Source organism: Rhincodon typus, chromosome 8, assembly GCF_021869965.1.
Source record: "Rhincodon typus isolate 14 chromosome 8, sRhiTyp1.1, whole genome shotgun sequence".
NCBI lineage: Eukaryota > Metazoa > Chordata > Chondrichthyes > Orectolobiformes > Rhincodontidae > Rhincodon > Rhincodon typus.
Window position 1 is genome coordinate 84,923,822 of NC_063339.1, and position 6,449 is coordinate 84,930,270.

General features: G+C 50.0%; 1 pseudogene; it reads left to right on the forward strand.

The window, feature by feature from the left end:
• Positions 1-5,062, forward strand: part of LOC125483749 — a 15,491-nt pseudogene extending 10,429 nt beyond the window's left edge.
• Positions 5,063-6,449: the final 1,387 nt, after the last annotated feature.

Sequence of the window (6,449 nt, forward strand, 5' to 3'; positions counted from 1 at the left end):
GTCCGCTCCACACTCCCCTCCAGCTCCACCACACCCGGCACTTTTCCCTGCAACCGCAGGAAGTGCTACACCTGCCCCCCATACCTCCTCCCTCACCCCCATCCCAGGCCCCAAGAAGACTTTCCACATCAAGCAGATGTTCACCTGCACATCTGCCAATGTGGTATACTGCATCCGCTGTACCCGGTGTGGCTTCCTCTACATCGGGGAAACCAAGCGGAGACTCGGGGACCGCTTTGCAGAACACCTACGCTCGGTTCGCAACAAACAACTGCACCTCCCAGTCGCGAACCATTTCAACTCCCCCTCCCATTCCTCAGACGACATGTCCATCCTGGGCCTCCTGCAGTGCCACAACGATGCCACCCGAAGGTTGCAGGAACAGCAACTCATATTCCGCTTGGGAACCCTGCAGCCCAATGGTATCAATGTGGATTTCACAAGTTTTAAAATCTCCCCTCCCCCCACCGCATCCCAAAACCAGTCCAGCTCGTCCCTGCCTCCCTAACCTGTTTTTCCTCCCACCTATCCCCTCCTCCCACCTCAAGCTGCACCTCCATCTCCTACCGACCAACCTCATCCCGCCCCCTTGACCTGTCCGTCCTCCCTGGACTGACCTATCCCCTTCCTAACTCCCTACCTACACTCACCTTTCCTGGCCCCATCCCCGCCTCTTCGACCTGTTTGTTTCTTCTCCACCTATCCTCTCCTCCATCCCTCTTCTATCCGCCTCCCACTCTCTCCCTATTTATTTCAAAACCCCCTTCCCCTCCCCCTTTTCTGATGAAGGGTCTAGGCCCGAAACGTCAGCCTCTCTGCTCCTATGATGCTGCTTGGCCTGCTGTGTTCATCCAGCCTTGGACCTTGTTGTCTCGGATTCTCCAGCATCTGCAGTTCCTACTATCTCTGGAGTACTGTAGCCAGTTCTGTTCGCATTGTTATAGGAAGAATAATACTAAGCAGGAGAGGCTTCAGAAGAGATTTACCACGATGTTGCTGGGAATGGATAGTGTGAGTTATGAGGAGAAAGTTTTTTTTGCTGGAACGTAGGATTTTGAGGGGTGACTTTACAGAGTTTCATAGATTCATGACGGGTTCAGGTCAGTTGAATGACAGATGTCTTTCCCTTGGGAAGAAGAATGTCAAGACTATGGGGATATTTTAAGGTGAGAGGAGTAAAGATTTTAAGAAAACATGAGGGGTAATTATTTTACACACAGAATGCTTCTTGTATGGAATGAACTTCCAGAGGAAATGGTGGGAGTGGATGAAGTTACAACTTTTGAAAGACATTTAGGTAAGTATATAAATAAGAAATCAGTTTGGATGGTGTTGTGATCTCCTGCCCTCCCAGTCCCTCTCTGAATAAGTCACTGATGGTTCTCATCCGCTGCCACTGCCTGTGCAGTGGCGTGTGGAGGCCAACAGAGGGCCGCATTGCATCACTTCAAATACCACAGACTCTGTCAGACCTACCCCACACAGAGACACACACAAATACACCAATAATAACACAGGTAAGGGGAGCCTATAAACATTTCTCTTGCTCTGTGGTTTGTCAATATTTCATTCGCCATATGTGGTGTGTATGAGGGTGCCCGTTGTTCCGTTGACAACATGTCATTATTTGACTCGGTCTGTGGGAGTATATCAGTATTTCACTTGCTCACAATAGTGAATGTGACAGTATTTCAGCTGTTCTATGGGGACTGTGACAATTTCAGTGTTTGCTTATTGAAGATGCCAGGACAAGTGGGAAGAACAGTAAATATCACAGATTAGTTACAGTATCAGTGCTGTCTGAAGGAGGAGGTGTAGGAGGGGGACTCCGTGCTCCCTTCCTGGGACCTGGTGGAGACGATTTGTTGTGAGCCCACCCTCTTTCCCACTGAGACCGTGGGGATTCCATTTGGACTGGCTCGATATAAAAGGGAGATGGCATCAGGGGCACAGCTTCTAAGTTGTGCCAGGTGGAAATGGAACTGACAGGGGGTTTAAAGTGAGAATTACCCTTCACTGCACATTGCTCCTTACTCGGTTGATGGGACGTGGATATTTCGGAATCTCCACACAGGTCGTTCCAGTTCTCTCCGGCTCGTACCAGAGTCCTCTCCGCATGGCAGGGAGAGGGGGTTGAGGGATCTGATTTTGGGCACTCCACCACCCGGCTTGGCCCTTTCTGTTCTATTCAAGGTGTTTCTCCTGGAATGAGAGAAAGCGAGGGAGGGAGTGAGAGTGAAAGTGCTTGGTCCTGCTGTTAGTGCTGGTGTAGGTTTGTGGCGGGCGGGGGAGGGGGTGGTGGGGGTGGTGGCTGGGGGAATGGTGAGGTGTGCATAGAGAGAGGCAGTCAACAGTGTTGAATCCATGCAGTGTTTTCAGTGTAGGGGTATAATGGAAGTGAGAGAGATAGACAGATAGATAGATAGATAGATAGATAGAGGGAGAGAGAGAGGCAGAGTGAGGGAGCAGAGAGAATACGGTGATACTTATCCTGGCTGAGCGGGGAAGGTTACTGATGCTTGTCCTGTATTGCTGGACATTTCTGAAGACTGCAGATACTGCACTGAGCTGGGTGGTGAGCTCAGACCATGCTCGGTTGGTCTGGTGTTGTGGACTCGTCTGGGAATAGAATGGTCCTTCTCTGTACTAGCCCATCCACCAGCACTTCCGTGCACCTTTCAACAAATCTTGGTGCAATTGCCCCTTATCTGCCAGGTTCAGGGTAAACCGTGCAGGGCGGCTCCGAACTGAGAAAGGTCAACTGTGTGCCCATTGGCCTTTTAAAGATGGCAAATGCGCCATGGATAGTGGAATACCCGGGTCATCCAGGCGATGGGAACTATTACCAGCCATGATGGGTGGGAGAATGGGTGGGCATTGAACAAGTGGAATGGCATGTGCTGGGGTAGGTAGATAATGAGGGGAGTTTGATAAGATAGCATCAGTAAACTAGCTTGGCCTCCTGCAGACTATCCCTCTGTCACACTCAAGTTTCCCCACGCTGGGCAGCGATTTAACACAGCGTTACCGAGCATTGCATTCGGGTGGTCTGTACAGATCTACACGCTGGGAGGGTAACTGCTCTGGGTTTACAGATCAGTACAGTGGTGTTCACCTCACTGCCGCCCGTGCTGGAGAGATACCTGGTTCGGGTTTATAGATCAATGCACTCGTGAGGTCTGCACAGCTTCCCGTGCTGGACTGATATATCATTGACTGGTGAGGCCTGCACAGCGTCCCACTCTGGACAGATTGCCGGGTTGTATTGAGCAGTACACTAGCCTGGTCTGCACAGTGCTCCATGCTGAACAGGTATTTCATCTGGGTTTGTGGTGTCTGGGCTGGTTCTGTGAGGTGCATTGAGAATGTGAGATAAATTACCACTTCAGCTGATCTGGCAATGCCTTTAATTAGTGTTTGCCAGTTGTGTTGAGTTTGGGGAGAGATATCCACCGCGAGGCTGAGTGGGTCTCACCAAAACTGATGGACAGAAGGGCCTTTGTGATGTGGATCCTTATGACTCCATCACATTCGATAACCGACATTCCCCGGAACATTCTGTATCCGACATTCTCCGGAACATTCTATAATCGACATTATTTGTGAACGGCTGGATTTCAGTTAATTGAACAAAAGATTAGATCCCGAGGGAATAGATCCCGTTCCAGGGAGAAGGAGACACTGTTTCAAAATCCCCTCAGGCAGTTAAAGGGGTGAATACATTTTCCCTGTGTTCATGTTTCTTCACAACCGAAAATTGACCACAACTTAGACTAAAAGACAGAAATTTCCAACCTCCATTTGTCTTCAAGAAACTGGGAGAGAATCCTTCAGGACGGCAACATCTTCACCCTCCTTATTAGGAACTGTAAAGAAGTGACCTGTGCCTGCTCTCGAGTGATCGAGTGTGTGGGAATGTTCTAGAAACCATCTGTTTTTATGAATGTGCGTTTGTGTCTTTAGGGAGGGAGAGTTTCTTGTGCTTTACGTTACGTTTTTTGTAAAAAAATAATTGAGACATTACTATTTGTTATTTCAGCTTCTTTTTTTTCAATAAATCAGTGATACATTTGAAAATGTCACTGGGTCCTCAATCAAACTGGTAACGATGCTTCCAGGCTGATGGATAATTTATTTGTTTTCCTTCCTCACAGTTAACATAGTGACGATCTACGTTCTGCTTTATACAGATTGTGGATTGTCTGCATGTGTCAGACGTTACCTGGGGGCCATGGCAGTGGCTGATCTACTGGTCATTATTCTCGACCTGATATGGAGACACATTCCCATTGTTTATCGGGAAGAGTTTTATTTCCTGCGGTCCATCCCCGTGTGTAATATCCACGCCGTCCTGCTTTATGCAGCCACTGACTGTTCTGTCTGGTTCACGGTCACTTTCACCTTTGATCGATTTGTGGCCATTTGTTGCCAGAAGCTGAAAAGTAAATATTGCAGTGAGAAAACGGCGGTTGTGGTTCTGGGAACAGTGACTGTGCTGAGTTGTTTAAAGAACATTTTCTGGTATTTTATGTTCACAGCTCGGTATTTGCTGCTGAACAACCCCTGGTTTTGTGATGTAACATTTGATGTTTCTTTCTTTCGTGTCTGGGTCACAATCGAGTTCCTCCACCACATTCTAAACCCGGCTCTCCCATTTCTCCTGATTCTGCTGCTCAATGTTTTCACCGTCAGACACATTTTAGTGACCAGCAGAGCCCGCAGGAGACTCCGGGCTCACACCAATGGGGACGGTCAGGGTGACACAGAAATGCAAAATCGAAAAAAATCCATCATTTTACTGTTTGTGATCTCGGCCAATTTCATCCTGTTGTGGTCAATGTAAATTGTGTATTCTATATGGTACCGGATGTTTAATTTGGGGTACTACTCTGTGGATCTAGATTACTTTGTGCGGGAATTGGGCTTCATGCTGCAGCTCCTCAGCTGCTGCACAAACACCGCAATTTATGCCGTGACCCAGACTACGTTCAGACAGCAGCTGAAGAATGTGCTGAAATATCCCTTTAACCAAATTCATCAATCAATCAACTTCACTCATTAATCAATCCATCCAGGATTTTTTCATTTCAGTTCAATGTTTCAGCAATGAAGCAGCCTGTCGCTGTGGTAACAGACTGAGGGTAGTGCTGGTTTATCCAACCTTATCCCACAGGGGGTCACAGGGAAACATACCAATGTTTCTCTCAACTCACAGGCCAAAGAGAAAAGGCACCATTCCACTGACTGCATCCATGACTTCAATATGTAATTAACGTTCATTAAAAAGTGCCACGCAGCACAGCAAACTATGTTATTGTTTGTCTTTGTGTTGAGGAAGCTCAGCTGGAGAGAGACAGGCACGGCCCCAAGGGAATGGGAGGATTTCGGGACTGAGCTCAGGAGTTGGGTTCAAATAACTCTGTCCTTGCGTTCACCTCTGGTACATCTCTGTCTCTTTCTCTCTCTCGTCCCTCCTCGCTCGCTCTCTTCCTCTCTGACCCACATTTCTCCGTACCCCCCTGCTCCCCGTCCCTCTCTCCATTCCCTTCCTTCTCTCTTTTCACCCACCCTCTCCAAACCACTCCCTCCCTGCATCCTGTCTCTCTCTCCCTCCTCCTCGAATGTCTGCACCCCCTTCTCTCACCCTCTGCCTGTGTGACCCCATCCCCCACTCTGTATTTTTCCCTCTGACTCCACCTCTCCCTAATTCCCTATCACACTTTTTCTCCCTCTCCATCTCTCTCCCTATGTCTCTCCCCATCCCCCTCTGTACCCTTTGTCTCTCTCCTCTCCCCTCACTCTCACCTCTCACTCTGCCTCTGTTTCCTTGTGTCTCCCTCTCTATCTCTGACCCACTTTCTCTCTCTCTCTCTCTGTCTCTGCCCCCTCTTCCTTGTCCTCCTCTCTCCTTTCGAGTCCCTCACCTTTCTCTGTAACCCCTTGGCTCCCAATCGCCCATCCCCCTGTCCCCCCGCCCTGTATCTGGCTCCCTGGCCCCCATTCCCCTGTCCCTCAGCCCCAGCCCCTGCTGCTCTCTCTCTCTCCCTTACTCCCTGTCGCTCTCTCTCTCACTCCCTCTCTCCATCCTTCCCTCACTGCCTCACTCCCTCCCATCCTCCAACACTCCCCACTCCCTTCATCCCCGTTCCCTTTCTCGCTCCCTCCCCATCCCTTGCTCCCTCCTTGTCCCTCGCTCACCCGCTCACCCCTCGCTCCCTCCCTGCCACTCGCTCCCGCCCCTCGCTCCCCCTCGTTCCCTCTTTGCTCCCCCCTCGCTCCCTCACTCCGTCCCTCGCTCCCTCTCTCTCTCACTGTCCATCGCTACCTGGTTACAGTTCTCGCTCCCTCCTCGCTCCTTCCTCGCTTACTAGCTCCCTCTTCGCCCCCTCCTCGCTCACTCCCTCGCTCCCTCACTGTCCCTCGCTCCCTGTCCCTGTCGCTCCCTCACT